This window comes from Mus pahari, chromosome 2, assembly GCF_900095145.1.
Source record: "Mus pahari chromosome 2, PAHARI_EIJ_v1.1, whole genome shotgun sequence".
NCBI classification, from domain to species: domain Eukaryota; kingdom Metazoa; phylum Chordata; class Mammalia; order Rodentia; family Muridae; genus Mus; species Mus pahari.
Window position 1 is genome coordinate 66,945,324 of NC_034591.1, and position 18,844 is coordinate 66,964,167.

At 43.8% G+C, this 18,844-nt stretch overlaps 5 non-coding genes across 5 annotated transcripts; all 5 read right to left on the reverse strand.

The window, feature by feature from the left end:
* Positions 1-5,180: 5,180 nt before the first annotated feature.
* On the reverse strand, positions 5,181-5,253 carry Trnac-gca. The gene has a single exon. It is a non-coding gene; the product is annotated as a tRNA-Cys (tRNA).
* Positions 5,254-6,341: 1,088 nt separating this feature from the next.
* On the reverse strand, positions 6,342-6,413 carry Trnac-gca. The gene has a single exon. It is a non-coding gene; the product is annotated as a tRNA-Cys (tRNA).
* A 2,283-nt stretch (positions 6,414-8,696) lies between these two features.
* On the reverse strand, positions 8,697-8,768 carry Trnay-gua. The gene has a single exon. It is a non-coding gene; the product is annotated as a tRNA-Tyr (tRNA).
* A 6,929-nt stretch (positions 8,769-15,697) lies between these two features.
* Trnac-gca lies at positions 15,698-15,769 on the reverse strand. Its single transcript has one exon. It is a non-coding gene; the product is annotated as a tRNA-Cys (tRNA).
* Positions 15,770-16,677: 908 nt separating this feature from the next.
* Positions 16,678-16,749, reverse strand: Trnac-gca. The gene has a single exon. It is a non-coding gene; the product is annotated as a tRNA-Cys (tRNA).
* Positions 16,750-18,844: the final 2,095 nt, after the last annotated feature.

The window sequence follows — 18,844 nt, forward strand, 5'->3', positions numbered from 1 at the left end:
ACAGAGGCATGGTGGACTCCCAGCCATCTACTTCACCAACAGGGCCATCCCAGGCTGGTTGATTGCTCCTGAAATCTACATCACTAGAATCCCAGGAGCACCCCTCACAAAGCTGCACCACTGAAGACCTCCCCTCCCTCTTATAGGATCTTGTGGGGAGGGGAGCTGTGGGTCTTGTGACTTCCATGAACCTTGGAAGTCTCCTCCCTTTCTCTTCCAGAGACTGTTTTAATCTAGGGAAGAACTAAACACCCATTTATCCTCTCCTCCACTCTTGTAGGATTCAGCATTCATAGGCTCAGGAGGCCAAGAGAAATTTGTTCCTAACACCATGGTTATTTTGGAGCAAAAATAGGTGTAAGGAGTGTGGGCTGTGATCTGCTAAGCACTTATTCAGAAAAAGGCAATGTTGTGATGAGCATGCTTCAACTCTGAGTTCATGGAGTCGAGTTGAAATGCGGTGGCCTGCCACCACTACCTTCAGCAGTGCTGGGTCACTCTGGTTGGTTACCCTTTCCTCAGTGTCTGGGTTCTGTCCTCATTCTAATCATTTTCCACAGTTCCACGTCTGACGTCATCTTTGTCTAAACCCAGCATCACATCCCTCAGTCGCAGATGGCAGACGGGCTGAGCATCACTGATGCTCACCTAAGTGCCATTTAGAATCACATGGAAGTTTCAGTTCTGTTGCTTAAGATCATGGAATTTAGGTAGATGCTAGGAGGGGATTGGGATCCCTCCCACACCAATGCTAAAGTTCCCGTTGCTTTCAAGTGCTCCTAATGAGAGAGGACCCAGTCAGGCTGCATAACCTCTGACTTAGCACATCCCTCCATAATGCAACCTCCATAGACCAGTGAGTTAACCCAAGGCCTAAGAGAGATGGTCAGGGGGCCGAGTAAGGAAAGAAAAGGACATGTCAGGGCTGGGGGTGCAGCTCAGGGGAGCACTTGTCTAGTATGTGGAAGGTTCTAGATTCAATCCTCAGCATCATATAGAAGAAAACTGGAGAATTTTAGGTTTGGCAACAGAGCAAGTACCAGGAGAGAATCCCAGATTTGAACCAGCAGGGCTTTAACCCTTTACTGACCAGGGTTTCTTCTCAGTTTATCCAACCAATTGGTCATCCTGTGCTGTGCTGTGACAAACCTGAAAGAGATGATGTAAGAGGAGGGTAGGGGTACTTTGGTTCAGATTTTAGAGGTTTCAGGACAACACCCCTTGGCCCTATCTATGCAGCCTGTTATGAGTCAGAGAATAATAGCAGAGAGGCCATGACAGGGTAGAGTCATCAATCTCATGACAGCCAGGCAGTGGGGAAAGACAGAGGCAGGAAGAGGCAGGATATACAGAATATCTTCCCAGGCCCTACCCCAGTGAATTACTTTCTCCAAGAGGCTCTGCCATGCGTGTTCACACACACACACACACACACACACACACACACACACACACACACACAAAAGAAGATGATCCATTGGTAGATTAATCATTGATGGAGATCCCTCATGATGGAGTCACTTCCCCAAAGCCACACCTCTGAACCTTGTTGTGTTCTGATTTAAATCTTAAACACAGGAGCCTTTCAGGAAATACTCACATCCAAACAAGAATACTTGTTACTACATCCAAGAATCCCACAGTGTCCAGTAAATCTTACTTATTGATAGGCTAGGATAACCTGTTGCCAGCTGCCGAGATACTCTCCTTCCAGCCATGAGCGCACTGCTCCATTCTGATGATTTCTCTCACTTAGCTCAGCATCTTCTTTCTACCCCATCTACACATTTTGAATTCAATATATTGATGCTTTCTCCCCGTCTCTGTCAGTACTTGATGGGTGTTGAGAAGGGACAAGTATGGGAACCATGGTTGAGGTAGTCTGCCACCTCCACAACAATGCTATGCAACTATTCATTCCAAAGTTGAGCCCCACCCAGTGATAAGCATTATTTTCATTTTCATAGTTAGTAGAGCAGATGCCCATCAGTGGATCCAGGCTGTGCTTAGTGAGTTCTGGCTCATTTACATCTCAAGCTGTGGGTCCATCTATGGCTTTTTGTTTTCTCTGTGTGATTTGGGCTCAGCCTACTTCTTATGTGTTCATTCTGGGGTCCCTGGTAGAGAACAGACAGCTGGCAAAACACCTCTATGACAATGGCAGAAATGCAGTTGAGCATGTCTTACCAGGTGAACAGGTTTCTGTATCACATGCTACCACCTCATGGTGAAAGCCAGTAACAGGACAGAGCCCTAGCCAATGGCTAGAAGCATGTTCTCTCTCTGGGGAGATCTGGAAAGGGATACAAGTGAAGATCTAATGCCAACTCTCCCAAAGCCTTGCCCAGTCAGCGCGTGTCCAGGATTATGGTCTATAACAAGTCTTAATGGAATTTCTTGATTTTTAAATTCTGTGAACTTTAAAGACAAAATTTCTGTCCATTCTGAACCTCAAATATAGAGGATGTACCAGGAAAGACTTATTGTAAAACATTTATGCTTTTGGATTGAACAACACGGGAAGTGCGCAAGGTCACAGAAACAGGTAACAGAGTTAGCTATAGGTGGACGTGAACCCAGTGACTATCATTTTCCCCACAGTGTGACTCCTCTTCTATATACCACTTTCAGTATATTCCAACCTTCCCCCAACCATATGACATAACAAATTAGCCTCCAAACTAGGAGACCCAGACCAATAGGTAGGAATCCTGGGATTCAGGATGTTCCCTGTTAGGCTCTAGACATGCCACTGAAGTAGCTCCCATCATTGTTCTGCAAGACACTTGGCTCCACATAGAAAACCTACCATCTTTGTTATTTCTGAAGAGGCTGTCAAAAAATACATGCTTTGTGATGGCTGAGCAGTCCTGTCAGCTGCTCCCACTTATAGACTACTGGCTCAGGGGTCTTTTTACTTCTCTTGTGTTCTTGATCCCTTTTGTTTAGTTTGTTCACACTTCTGTGAATATAACCTGTGCTTCTGAATCTTAATCGTCAGCATGTAGGGATAGAAACATACCAGGAGATTAGTTAAGCCATCTCTGAAGCTTACCATGAGGCAGTCTCCAGAGATCACGGTAGCTCTGACAGAAGGATTCATCACTCCATGGACTCATCATAGGATGGGGTTAGTGGAGGTGCTGGTGGTGGGACCACACTATAGGAAGTAGGTCATAGGGCATGTCCTGGGCATTGCAACTTGCCCTTGCATCTTTCTATATTCCTGTCCTCTGTTCACCATAGTATCTTCTCTGCCCATGCTAACCACACCTGCAATAATAGCATAAAGCCTTTGGGATCACAAGCAAAACAATCATTTCCACCTTTAAAATGCTTTCCTCAGATCTTTGGACACAGCAACACAGAAGCCTGGCTGATACTAGCTCCCAGGAAACTTGGGTTGCTTATAAATGTGGTTCCACCCTGAACAGTACCACAGCACTCCTCTTTGGTACTGCTTTTTCCTGGCTCAGTTGTATTTGGATTCATCAAGTTCCTGTGGGACCACAGTCTTCATCTTCCTAGGAACAGATACTTGCCAATGAGAGTATTTAGCTGGTACCACCTTGGTGATAACAGTCATCCTGAAAAAAGGGCTTTTAAGCCACACAGTCAAGTTGGTTTTTCCCTGAAGTTGTGTCTATAGAAGGCATCAATTTTCCTTCTTCTTAAACTGATATCATAATTTTAGACAGATCAATTTTATTTTTCTAACTATGCAATTTCTGAGCAATCCATACTGCCTTTAAATTCTGCTTATAAAGCTAGGCAGTTCTCATCTGAACTCAGGTCTTTTGGGGACCCCTTGCCAAATGCAGCCTGCAGTAGGAAGCTCATGAATTAACATTTACCCAACACCCCCTCCCCTGCTCCACACCACCAAGGGCACTTTCTGCTTTCCAGGCTCTCACAGGCCGCTCGCTGTCATCCTGCCCTCAAAAGTCACTTCCACCATTCCTGCAGCTGATGGAACAGATTGCTTGCTACACACATGTATTCTGGGATTTGTCCCAGCAAGAACCCTTCTAAAAACCTATTTCAGCATTGGCAGTCTTATTCACAGTGATGTTGCATAACAAGCCACGGAAAATCTAGTGTCACAAAATACAGCCAACTGTCACAGTGCCTGTGAGTCTGCAGTTGGAACGCAAGTTGAATGATCTAGACTGGGCTTTTGTCAACCAAAAATGGTGACATGGAGAGAGGCTCTACAGAGAAATGAGTTTGATCAGGAACAGAAGAGAAATTAGAATCCAGGATACACAGGCTCTGACAACCCATAGACACACTCAGGTGAGCAAGAGAAAATGAGGTTGAGTGTACTATTTGAGACAATTATCCAAGTATGAAAATATGAAAAGACTGGTAATGAGGTGATGTCTGTCCACCATTGAACAGGTAGACACTGGACAGGCATCCACCCAGAAGAATTTCCTGTGTAAGGTTTCAGTGGGCTTTATGCAGGGTTGAAGATTTAGAGAATCCTTGTCACACTTCTAGTCACAGGTGGTGTGTGTGTGTGCGTGTGTGTGTGTGTGTGTGTGTGTGTGTATGGGGTAAATGGAGTAATGGAACACATATGATGAGAAAGAAGGACGTGGGAGTGATTTGGAAATGAAAGGGAACTGAGCAGGAAGAGGGATGGAGGTGGGGAAGGGAACAAATGAGAACAAATTGTATTGATATATATGTATGAAGACACCACACTGTGGTGAAACGAAGTGCTTTTGTACACTAACCCAAAGCATTAATTAAAAGTAAACAAAAACTTCTCCAGGAGGCCGAGGCTTTGCTTGAACACCCACTATTCTCATTTGACCTTGCTTGGATCTCTCACTTTAAAGAATTGCATATACACAGTTTTCTTCATATCTTTATACTATGTCTTTGTAGTATAATTCTCTCTACTTAATTACCTGCCTTCTGTCTCCTGCTTGACTGTAACTGATAGGACTCACAAGTTTAGAGGACATGTTAGTTTCTTGATTTCAAAAGCAGGAGCAAGTTCATAAAGCTCAAGGTACGGAAACAATATGAGGAATGAGGTGGAGGTGTGAATTGCTACTCCTCAGTGTGGCAGAGGGTAGAAGCCTGGGTTGACAAAGGGAGGCTAAAAATGACTGAAGACATTTCTAGTGAGGATAGAACTAAATTAGGGAGGCAAAAGATATACCAGAAGGGGGCACCTGGATTTGAACCAGGGAACCTCTTGATCTGCAGTCAAATGCTCTACCCCTGAGCTATACCCCCTGGTCTGAGAGGTGATATAATAAATAACATTTACCAGAATGGAATACTATAAACAAGGCCTCCTGCAAGTTGGATGGTGTTGCAAGGCCTCTCTGCATTCCATCTCCCTCTACTCTTCATTACTTCTCACACATGTCTGGTGACAGTCCTGTGGCTTGTTGGGCTATACACCTGAGGATTCCCCTAAACCAGCCAGAGAATTGTCTTTGACAATGGCAAGTATGGAGTACTGACTCTGCGTCAGCTACCCTTGGTTGGGAGCTTGTCACTAGGTGACAGTATCTTCCCTTGCATGGAACAGAATTTCAGAGCCCGTAGCTTTATGTTTATTTAATAAAAGACTAAGGTTCCTGGTAATTTGTCAAGTGTATAGGCAAAGTACAAAATGCATATGAGTGGAATTAAGGAGAGTCCGGCTTTTTACCAATGTACTGTTGCTTATATTTTAACTGTTAATATCAACCATATTGCTTGTGTTAATAAATAAAAGTTAGCCATGTATGGTGGAGATCACAGGTACTCCAAAGGCTGAGGAGGGGTTGAGGTTGAGGAGCTAGATAACTTAGTGGAGTTCTGGTTTTGTTTTATTTTTGTTTTTAATTTATTTTCTTTTCTCTTTGTTTCTTTCTTTGTTTCTTTCTTTCTTTGTTTCTTTCTTTCTTTGTTTGTTTCTTTCTTTGTTTCTTTCTTTCTTTCTTTCTTTCTTTCTTTCTTTCTTTTCTTTTCTTTTTGCCTTGGGGAGAAATGGTCCCATTTTCCTTCACAAGTGCTCACACAGGTGTACTCAGATGTAGAGTCACTGCATCCTGATTTTAGTCAACAAAGAACTGGAGCTGCCAGCGTGTGCATCAGAGATCCTGTGCACATTCATAGGATGGAATACAATACACTCATAAAAAATAAAGTGGTCCCAGGGCATTATCCAGGAAAGATGTCTCAGCAAGACCATTCCACAAGAAAAGGATATTGCTGCTATGTGTAATGTAAGCTCATTTTGGTTTGTTCTTTGTCTTTTTTTTTCAACTTGGTTTATTTTGGACTTTTGAGATGGGATCTCCGAAACATTGTGTTCAATGAGTAAAAAAGGAAGGGAGCACCCGGATTTGAACCGGGGACCTCTTGATCTGCAGTCAAATGCTCTACCCCTGAGCTATGCCCCCATCTGTTTATGTATGTATAATATATAACATATAATACATAATTCTAAACCTGCATGGCCATCCGATGTACACTTACCAGTGCTCTGCCATCATCTGCTTCCTCCTCTGAGGCCCAGCCCTGAGCTGCCTCTGCATACCTGACTACCACATTCTCATAAAAAGCTGCCTCCTGCCCTAGTTCCCAGTCGAGGGAGGCACATTAAATTGGCTCAGTGGTTAAGAGCATTTGTTATCACTGCAGAGGACTCAGGTTCAAGTCCCAGCACCCAGCAACACACAACCAGTGCAAGGGGACCTGACTCCCTTTTCTGACCTTGACAGACATCGGGACACACATGGTACAGACATTTATTCATGTAAAATGCCTCTGTGTGTGTGTGTGTGTGTGTGTGTGTGTGTGTGTGTATACCTATCTATATCTATATCTATCTACTATATATATGTAGATAGATAGATAGATAGATAGATAGATAGATAAAAATTATACCATGGAATTCTACAACTGAATACCCTTTAGATTCACATACAGGAGCAGAGTCCAGAAAGCTAACTGTTAAACAGATCCCCTGGAGGTAAAGGACATGGCAGGTCTGGACAAAAGCGAAAGCTTTACTGAGAAATAATGTAGAAAAATGTAGAAAATGTAGAAAAAATTATGTAGACAAATCTGAAAAAGAAATGTAGAACTGTAGGGAAAGGAGCGAGGGGCAATGTGTGTTGATATCATGCTTATTGAAAATTCACACTCGCACACAGATTGAAGATATTGATTTAATCTGTGACCTTCCATATTGTAGATATGAAATAAAAATCAGTTATTAGACTCACTTCCAAATATAGCACACCTGGTTAGTGGCCACGTCACAACCAGAGTCCACTTTTACACTTAAGTGGCGTCTTTGCACTGCGTTTTGGGGCAGTAGATGAGCCTGCTCTGTCTCTTCCTCCTTCTTATTCTCCATTTGCAGACAGAAGCTATCTGAGGAGAGAATCCAATCCACAGAGGGGATGACAAAATCTGGATGAAATGGACAATTTTCTAGACACATACCAGGTGCCAAAGTTAAAACAGGGTCAGATAAACCATCTAAACAGATCCATAACCCTTAAAGAAATAGAAGCAGTCATTAATATTCTCCCAACCAAAAAAAAAAGCCCAGGACCAGATGGGTTTAGTGCAGAATTCTATCAGATCTTTAAAGAAGACCCAATACCAGTATTCTTCTAACTACTCCACAAATACAAACAGAAGGAGCACTACCCAATTCTGTGAAGCCACAATTATACTTATACCTAAACCACACAAAGACACAACAAAGAAAGAGAACTTCACACCAATCTCCCTTATGAACATTGATGCAAAACTACTCAATAAAATTCTTGTCATCTGAATCCAAGAACACATAAAAAAACGATCATTCACCACAATCAAGTAGGCTTCATCCCAGGGATGCATGGATGGTTCAATGTCCACCATTTATTCTTCAAAACAAAAAGTAACATGATTTCAGTTTTGAGACAGTTTATAATTTTTACAGTTTTTTTCCAAATTGTGAATAATACATAGCCATACCCTTGTCTGTTGCACTAACTAAACACATCATAGAACATGACTTACCTTCACTGAGTTACTAGTTCACCTTCTGCAACCCATGCCCCCCTTCCCCGCAATGTTCCCCCTCCTTGCCCTGGACTTATGAGAGCTATCTTACTGAGCCACAGATCTTAGTGGATGCAATCAGAAGACCAATTTTATCTCTCCCTAGGGAGAATTGTTGGACAGACAAGAGAAAAAATGAAGAAAGTAAGAAGCACAGAAAAGGGATGGTCGGTCTCTGAAAGGTGCTATGTGGTCCAGTCTTAGGCATTTTATACATCAACAAGCCACACACTTGTAGATATGAGTGACAGTCCAGACAGACGGAGCTGTTCAGACAAAGCTGAGCTGAGGCAGCCAGGGCTGAAGCGGCTTCCAGGAAGCTCTGGAAGGCTGGGTCTCATCTCAGCTGGTTCTAAAAACCACAGGGAAGCTTTTATGAAGCTCCTCCCAGGGTGGTCCAGTTGTTAGAGGTGAGGCCTGGGAAAGGGATCTTGTATAGACTCTTTGATTAATTATAATTTATTTTGGGTAGCAAAGCCACCATAATAGATTCTGTTAATGATAATAATAATAATAATAATAATAATAATAATAATAATAATAATAATAACTCTGTTGTCTACTAAGGAACTAGAAATTAAAATCCAGATATCTATGTAGAAAAATGAAAACTAGGTATGAGTAGGGGGCACCTGGATTTGAACCAGGGACCTCTTGATCTACAGTCAAATGCTCTACCCCTGAGATATACCCCTTGATACTAATAGAAGGCTTAATTAATATCCTTCACTTCCAGAGTTACACCCACATCACTTGTAACCTATGCATCATCACTTGAGAACTTCCAGGCTAAGTCAGAGAAAGCACATCACTCTCCTGCATAAAAAGTCACAGACCCCTTCTGAAATGGAAATGTAGGATTCTTTGGAAAGTTGATTGGATGTTTTGCTTGGGCAAACACATGAAAGTGGACATAGATTTGAAAGACTCTGGCAGACTTTGGAAGGAACATTTCACCGAAGCAGACACAGGAGAGAGGATGTTCTGCTAAGGAAAGCATATCAAAGAACTCATGATGAAGGATTCTTTGCTAACAAAACACATATAGTGGCCCACCTTACATTGTATAGTGGAACTGCACTGTCAGGACTCCATGGACTTGGACTGATTGGATGCAATATGATGTTTGGTGGTTATGAATAGGACTCCATTGAGTGATGGAGAGAGAGTTTGGCTTGCCGTTACAGCTCACTGTGCAATGCTTGAGTTTGTGGGTCTTCACTGTTGTTCCCTGAGAGAGGCATAGCCAAGAACTTCTCCTGGTGTTCCTGCTGGTCCCTCCTGCTCACTTGAGCTGAAGCTGAGCCCTGGCTGTCTCTGCTAGGTAGTGCCACCACTGGTGATTCATGTTTGCTATCCCGACTCTACCCAACTGGACTGCTACTGTACCCATGAGGTGCAAGTGAATGGATCCAGCTGCTACAGACTGCTAAGCTATGAACTGAAATGATAATTTCCAGAAAATACAGATGGGAGTTGTTCCAAAGATCCTTTCTAAACAGGGCCACATCCCCAGTATCCTTTCTTTTCCACTAACTCTGGTGGGTTAGGAGGAAGGTTAAAGTGTTTAAGAACCATTATTTAAAATAAGATTTGCAAAAAAATAGAATTTGAGGATTGACTGCTCTTCCAGAGGTTCTGAGTTCAATTTCCAGCAACTACACGGTGGCTCACAACCATCGGTAACAGGATCCAATGCTCTCTTCCGAGGTGTCTGAAGACAGCTACTATATATATATATATGCATGTATTTATTCATATAAAATAAATAAATCTTTAAAAAATTGGAATTGAAAAAAATTAAAGTTATACCCTTCCTTAGAAACCCTACAGCATGTTCTCCCAGCCTTCNGTCCCCAGGATTAGACAGTTCTGGAGTGGCATGGATACTGGCTGCTAGAATAATCTTCAGGGTCAAGCTATGAGTCTATCAAGGTGTGATCTACAAACATAAATTCCACACATCTGCGGTGTTTATCTTGTCAAATATGACAAATTCATGCCTGACCCTCTTGTACTGTTAGGTTCAGGGAACTNGCTGCAGAACTACAGGCTAGGATGAAAGAAAGATGGTCACTTCTCACTCAGTGAATATAGACAGAGAATGATGAAAAATAAATTCCATAATAGAGAGTGGACTTCTGAATCTCCCAAGCCATGAATGGACCAACAGACCCAAAAGTGTAGGAGCAGGACTAACCCACATGGCCCAGAAGTCGGTGGTGGCCAAAGCCCCTTCTGTCTGGAAACCAGTCTGTGTGTGGNGGTGTCTGCCTGACATGGCTTTTCTCCTCCGCTAGATGTTAGCCTGCCCTTGCATAAGTCCACAGTCAGTTCCTAACTTGCTGTAATTTAAAATAATCAAATCATGGATATTTGTTACATCTGGTTGAATACCTTTCTTGTTTATTTTATAAACATTATTTTCCCATTAATCTAGTATTAATTTGAATTACTCCACAAGGAGACCTTGAAACTAGAATTTGAAACCTAGTCATTTGTTTTATAGAAAAAACTTAGAAAACACTGGTAGAGCACGAATGAGTTAGGTGGGGACAGGAAGAAAGGCAAGTATGGGTGAAAGATGAAGCACTCATTGATCATATGCAACCAGGGCTGAACACATTCAGGTCACCTCAGGTCACCCTCCCTCAAAGGACAAGGGAGCTGGGATGGTTAACTGCCACCTCCAGGCAGTATTTTCCTAGGCTGTTCATGGCCAGAGTTCTGTTTCCCNAATGTTTTTAGCATGTTGCATGTTCTACAACATGAGCATACTTGAGTGGTAAAGTGGCAGAGCTGAAGTTGACATTGGCCTGCATGCCCAGAAATGTGNGAGGGCCTGACCCTGTGCATCAGCAGAGCAGTCTAAGGTGAGGCCAGCCTTGCCTTCCTCAAATGAAGGCAACTTGGTTATTCCATGTTACTCATTCATTTTGACACAATGCTGAATTTGACTTTTGTTTATGTTTTAATTTTGTTTATAATTTAATTTTGTTTATGTTTTAAAAACAATCTATGTTTAATAAGTGAGATTGGACTGTCATCTTGTTCTCTTATAATCTGACATTTTTCACAGCATCTCTAATTAGACTGACAAAGAGAGTGGGGGTAAGTTACCCTGCTTTTAAAAAATTCCCTGAAATGGTTTTTGTAAAAGTTTTCTTTTGGTATACACAAAACAATCTGTGCCTAGAAGGTTTTAAAATTGACATTAATCTTTTCACCACAAATAATTTTATTATATTTTAATGTCCTCAACAGTTATCAATGATTTTTAATATTTTGATTTGAAAAATTATGCTAATATTATACTCTTTATATTTTGTGTGTTTTTTTTTGTTGTTTCTAGTAATTCCAAACTATTGCCTGTAATGTGTTCTGAGAAATTGCAGAGGAATGACCTCCCTGATTCCTCTATGCAGCTTTAGGACTGCCTATGACTCCCAAACAAAGTCTGAACCCTAGGCCCCTCTTAGGAGGACAATTGGTAATCTATCTTATCCTCCACCTCTGACTCTTGGGTACATCCTACTTCTCACACTTATTTCATACACATGCATGAGCACACACACAAACAAACACACACACACACACACACACACACACAGAGAGAGAGATGCAGAAACACAGGCATAGCTTTGAAGTCTAGGAAGCACGAAGTATTTTATCCACTGTCTGTCAGGTGGAACCTTCTTGCATGCATCCTACACACTCATCTTTAAAAATCTCTTTTATTTGTTCAGTGCAACACCACACCCTTCTCTCCCCTTCTGTGTCCTCTCTTTCTTTGGTTAATAACCTGCTGAATCCCGTTAGTGCTGCTGCAGGCTCCTCTTGCTGACTTGATCAGATTCAGGTTAACCTCAGCTGCAGGGCAGTGAGTTCATGGGTACAGCTGCCATGTATGTACAGGAGACACAATCTCTCTGGCTCTTCCATGTTTTACTGCTCACCCTCTGAGGTGTTCCCTGAGCCCTGGAGAGAGGAGTTTTGGGGAGCCACCCATACATAAGGTTTTGTCAGAGGCCCTGGTAGGAGCTCAAAGAGGATACTAGTTCTGTGTCCTTGCCCAGGGGCAGAGGTGGAAGACCTGTGGTGAGGCTGAGGCCAGAGCCTTGAAGGAGTTAACGTTTCATCTCCCAAGAACCCAGAGTTCCCTTCCTGAGGGATGTGATTATCAGTTCTAACACAGCTGTGTCTGACCTAACCTGTGTTCTCTTTGCCAACATCGTTGGATTTAGCTTTCTGCTGACCTTAGCACAATTTCCTCCTGAAAACAGTGTATACGATGTTGTACATCTTAATAAACTTGCTTGGCATAAGACTTAGGCTGTGTAAGACCTCCTGATGCCACCTTTTCTATCTTCTTTATCTTCTAATCTCCTGGCCTTCCACTCAGGAGTCTGTCAGTGAAGAGCGACCTGGTGACTTAGGTCAGGAGTTGATGTAGATGTCCAATTGAAGTCAACAGCCCCATATACCCGGCACTGTGAGCAGTTATGAGACTGCATTAACTTCTGGTCCTTGTGAAGTGAAGATTCTCCAGCAAGGTGGAAGGCAGCAGTAATCTAGCAGTAAACCCTATTTGAAGGACAGTTTGACAACATGCCATTTAGCAGTACACTGGTAGTAGGTTCCTCCCTAGGGCCCAGGACCTCTGACCAGGTCTCCAGCAGCAGGCCTGAATTCCTTCCTGTGGAGCAGGCCTCAAACCTAATCCTAAAGCAGTCAGATACACGCATAAACTCCACTCCCAGTGGCACATCTCGCTGGCAGGTCAGGACTGTCGCATGCTGGGTTGGTTGCATGGATACTGTTAATGTCCTCTCTCTTTCAACAGCTTGAGTCGCTTTAAGACCTATAAAACTAGTCACTAGAGAAGGAGTTTTCAGCTAAGTTCCAGCTTGTTTCTCTATGTCATTCTACAAAAGTGTGTAGTGCCTTCAGCAACACCATCTTTGCACGAATTCAGCACACATGCATGGGGAAGACTCCATGAATTATCTCCATCCGTGCAAGCTGGGATGAAGCCCATGTCAACAGTCAGCCTGGCTCCGTGCTACACTCCTTCCCATTATACCTATTGGACGTTTGTGATGCACATCACTCTCACTAGACCATGGACAGGCCTCTAAGATGGGAGGAGGATGGAGTGCAGTGACCAGATTTTCTTAGTCTGTGTAGCTGCCTCCTCCAAGCCTCAGACACGGGATGTTAATTAGCGGGGTGGAGGGGGCTGAGTGCAGAGTCCTTGTAATTCCACAGCTCTCCAGCATTTCATCTCCAGGTACACCCAGAGAGATGAGAGAAGGGGTTGTAGGCCTTCGGTATCTGAGGAGAGCAGGCAGAGGGTGGAGGAGAAGCATGCAACAAGAAGACTCTGGCATCCAGCCTACCAGAGAGGTGCCACACAATGAATCAGCCCTCCTACCTTGGGAAGGTGACGATACAGTGTCATTTTTTGACCTTGAAAATAAACTAATTAAAAGAAAAACCTATTTATGTGTTGGCTGCCAGGTAGGTAAGAGCTTGGATCTAAGTGTCAGATGCAGACTGGGAGTGTTGTGTTCAAAATCTAGTCGAAAATTGCTTCATTAATGCGTAATAAAATGTCACAGTTTCTGTTCCCAAAAAGTGGGGAAGGGGGTTGGAGACCATAAACCTTCTGAAACCAGTACAGGTTCCTGCCATGGCTCTTGACTGATGTGGGAGCCCGTAGTCCCAAGTTGTTGAGGTACCCCAATACCGACTGAATAAATATGCTTTAGTTATTTATTCTTGCCTGCCTTTCTACAGGCAATCACACTAAGGATGTAGGAACAATCCAGTTCAGAGCCCATTATTAACTTCATAGCCTCCGTCTTTCCGGTCCAAGAGCCTCTCAGACAGAAACTGAGTATTGAGAATCTACCTCATCTCTTGGTGGCCAATAGAAGCAGATCAAAGGTGATTCCTCAGTGACCATGAACACAGAGCATAGGTGGGGAGTGGAGAGGGAAGAGCACCCACGTGGGAAAGACACTGCACAATGAGCGCCTGATGTGCTAACCTGAGGGGTTGGAAGCCTTTGAGAACTTGGGTGACAGCTGTAGGGTTTGGAGCTAAGGCACCTGGTTTGAATATGCTTGCCCCAGGGAGTGGCACTATTAGGAGGAGTGACCTTGTTATAGTAGGTGTGGCCTTGTTAGAGTAGGTGGGTCACTGTGGTGGGTGTGGCCTTTAAGACCCCAGGGTGTGGCCTTGTTGGAGTAGGTGTGGCCTTGTTAGAGTAGGTGGGTCACTGTGGTGGGTGTGGCCTTTAAGACCCCAGTCCTGGCTGACTAGAAGCCACTCTTCTCCTAGGTGACTTCAGAACAAGATGTAGAACCTTCAGCTCCTCCAGCCCCATGTAATCCTGGATGCTGCCATACTCCCTCAGTGATGATCATGGTCTGAACCCCTGAACCTGTAAGCCAACACCAATTAAATGTTGTCCTTTATAAGACTTGCCTTGGTCATGGTGTCTCTTCACAGCAATAAAACCCTAACTAAGACAGATACAAACACCCTACACTAAGTAGCCCGGTATGGACCATATGAGTTTGAGTAGTTCCAACTAATGGAGACCTCCAATCTTCACTGAGGCCCTGCCTAAGGTAAATATGGTAAGTTAACTAACAGAGTCATACTGAAGCAAGTGGGCAACTGGATGTGAACCAGGGAATCTTGATCTGCAGTTCAATGTTGTGCCCCTGCCTATACCCCCACTGATTAGCACTTCTTCAACCTTGGAACCATACCCAGGCTTACTATATGTTCATCATCTACTACTAGCTACTGATCTTGAACCTGGCAGATTTTTCCATTTAGGTTAGCCCACAACCCTTCTTCTCTGCAATCACACCTAGCCACCTAAAAGCCCTCTGTCTCAGGGAATATTAAAGACATCAGCTTCAGCAGTGGAAAAGACATCTATTCACGTGTCTTCTTTAAGTTCACACTAAGTGGCCAAGTCGAGAGCAGTGGATTCTGGGTCTTCGTTAGCAAACCTGTAGCTCAGAGAGAACTTTATCCTCCAGGACACCAGGACNGTGNACATCACTTCACTCCATCATTTATTCACACAATTACATGCTTGGAGCTCATTAGTTTCTGGTCACTGATCACATAGAGTACACAAAGAAGAGACCAGTCATGTTCCTTTTTCCTCAGATTCTTNGTATAAATNAGGAGTCAAGNTCATGGATTACAGNCTTTCTCAGAGGTGGCAGGAACTGAAGCACAGGACAGGAGGAGCTGGGTGTGAGGAGCACCCTAGGAGTTCAGGAGCAGCTTCCTGGGAGATGAAAGACAAGGGCTTCCAAGAGGTCTTTCTGTTCTAAGCCTCCTCTAAGCTTAATTTCCAGCAATGTGTGACCCACAGGGTCACAGACTTAGAGAACAATCCACTGTGATCTGTGTGAGCTTCACAGAGCAGCACTCAGATGGGGCCTGAGTAGAATACAGTGGACAGGTGAACACAGATCAGTGCATAATGGGACACCATCCAGCACAAGGGACAATGTGGNAACAGGGGTTTTATTTGGGAGTTTTGGGCTACTGAAGGTATTTTACTGTCTAGCATCTAAAAGAAATCCTNGGAAGGGGGCACCTGGATTTGAACCAGGGACCTCTTGATCTGCAGTCAAATGCTCTACCCCTGAGCTATACCCCCATTGGTATTAGTATATGCAGTTAATGATCGTCATATGAGTGGTGATAAAGTATGACTGACTATAAAGTTAAATTACAGATGCTCACAAACCCACTTTCCGGAAGTTGCCAGACCTGACTGTTGAGATGCCTTCCTCAGCTCTGCAGCTTTCCAGGCCCATCCTTGAAAAGCATCATCACCCAAGAAAAGGAGGAGAGCAGCCTGCAGACCCTGAGCCACTTCACACTGTTGTCCTGGGAGAGCTCCTGAGCTGGCCAAATGACTACTACCCTAAAGACACGCCTCTCTTCCTTCCCTCAAGACAAATGGGTTGTCACACAGAGTTCTCAAAGGGCCCTAGTTGGCACTGTCAGCAGTATGACTGCAGGATCCCTCTCTGCCTGGGACAGCAGCTCAGCCAGTCTTTAGCCTCTGAGGGTGAAGCAAGTGAGCAGTGAGCTCTGAAAAGAGGCAAGAAGTTCACATGGGAAATTTCCACCCTACACAGACAGCCCGATTCTGAGACTGGCCTCCTTAGTTCTGACTACAAATTCACCAGAGAGCCACAGAGCCACATCCTTTCATGGTTGGGCTTTCCTTTCTGGTTCTTAGACAGTTTTCACTGTAACTGCTGTGCCTAGAATGTCCTTAATTCTCCCTTATAATTCCTGCTTTCTACTTAATATCATATCTACATATCTACCATCCAACAGAACCGGAGAAACTAGGTATGTGCAGGAACAAGGAAGACAGATTGTAAGAATGGGAGGGACAGTCAGCAGGTAGGAAGAGATGGGAGACAGCCATCTGTCGATACGATGCGCTGGTCTGTAGCTCCCAGGGCTGGCTAGGTGCATAACTGGAGTGAAAAGACAACACAGGATTGTGTGTGTGTGTGATATCTCCATGAGTAAAAACAATCTTGTGGTAGGGGGCACCTGGATTTGAACCAGGGACCTCTTGATCTGCAGTCAAATGCTCTACCCCTGAGCTATACCCCCACCTGTTGTTAATGTCTCATGGGCACTCAGAACATGCATGGCCACTCCCTGAATGCTAAAATCTGGCATGTGCACTTGCCACTGCTCTGCCATCATCTGCTTCCTCCTATGAGGCCCAGGCTTGGGNTGCCTCTGCTCATCTGATTGCCATGACCTCATGAATGACCAGCACTCTCCTGCTCAGGTCCTCCCTTAGAAAAGAGGCTTCAAATTGTGCTGCCTGGGCCTTCAACTCAACTAAAATCCACATGCAACACAAGGGCTACTTAGCCTGCCTCTGGAGGTGAATGGGAGGCAGGAGTGGACAGAATGCAAAGATTTCTGTCTTCCTAGAATTCTTTGGTCAGATCCAAAAACTGCCCCACCCAGGGGTCCATCCCACAATCAGCCACCAAACACAGACACTATTGCATACACCAGCAAGATTTTGCCGAAAGGACTCTGATATAGCGTTCTCTTGTGAGGCTATGCCAGTGCCTGGCAAACACAGAAGTGGATGCTCATAGTCAGCTATCGGATGGAACACGGGGCCCCCAATGGAGGAGCTAGAGAAAGTACCCAAGGAGGTGAAGGGGTCTGCAACCCTATAGGTGGAGCAACAATATGAACTAACCAACACCTCAGAGCTCGTGTCTCTAGCTGCATATTTAGCAGAAGATGGTCTAGTCAGCCAACATTGGGAAGAGAAGCCCCTTGGTCTTGCAAACTTTATATGCCCCAGTACAGTGATACACCAGGGCCAAGAAGTGGGAGTGGGTGGGTAGGGGAGTGGGGTGAGTGGGTATAGGGGACTTTCGGGATAGCCTTTAAAATATAAATGAAGTAAATACCTAATGAAAATAGGGGAAAAAAGAAAAAAAAAGAATTCCTTGGTCAGATTCTCTAGTAGGAACAAACTGTAACATTACTGCTCAATAACCAAGTCATTCAGTCGTATCTACAGATATGATGAAGGACATCTGCAGACCATGGACAATGAAGCATGACACAGGACAGTGGTTGATAACATGTGATCAGTATGTGACAGACTTTTGGAGCAGGGCTTGATTGACATAAAGTCCCTGAGTCTTGTTCTTGTATCTTTGTACTCTCCCTCATTAGCACAGGTCACGTGCACTGCCTCACCCAAGGATTTAGAATATATAGTGACATCTTCAATGTGCTAGAGGGCTCACCTCCTTCAGACTGGACTCTGTCAGGCTTGGATTTACCATATTCGTCCCCATAGGCCTAAAAAAGGACACCCAGAATCCCTCCATGTCCAGAACACTGCAGCTTTTGCTGCTCAGTGTAGTGAGAATTAGGGTTTCTTTAAAAATTCAATTAGGTAGGATAGCAAAAACTATTCTCAACAATATACGAACCTCTGCTGGAATAATCATTCCTGACCTCAAGTTGTAAAACAGAGCAATTGTGATAAAAACTGTACGGTACAGGTACGGTAAGAGTGAGGTAGATCAATGGAATAGAATTGAAAACCCAGAAATGAACTCACACACCTATGGTCACTTGATCTTTGACAAAGAAGCTAAAACCATCCAGTGGAAAAAAGACAGCATTTTCAACAAATGGTGCAGGCTCAACAGGCTGTCAGCATGTAGAAGAATGCAAATCAGTTCATTCTTATCTCCTTGTACAAAGCTCAAGTATAAGAAGATCAAAGAACTCCACATACAACCGGAGATACTGAAACTTATAGAGGAGAAAGTGGAAAAGGCTTGAACATATAGGCACAGGGGAAAAAATTTCTGAACAGAACACCAATAGTTTAAAATGTAAGATGAAGAATTGCCAAATGGGACCTCATAAAATTGCAAAGCTTCTGTAAGGTAAAGGGCACTGTCAATAAGACAAAAAAGAGCCAACATATTGGGAAACGACCTTTAGCAATCCTAATATTGATAGAGGGCTAATATCCAATATATATAAAGTACTCAAGAAGTTAAACTCCAGAGAACCAAATAATCCTATTTACAAATGGGGTACACAAGGAGCTGAAGGGGGCTGCAACCCTGTAGGTGGAACAACAATACGAACTAGCCAGTATCCCCTGAGCTTGTGTCTCTTTCTGCATATGTAGCAGAAGATGGCCTAA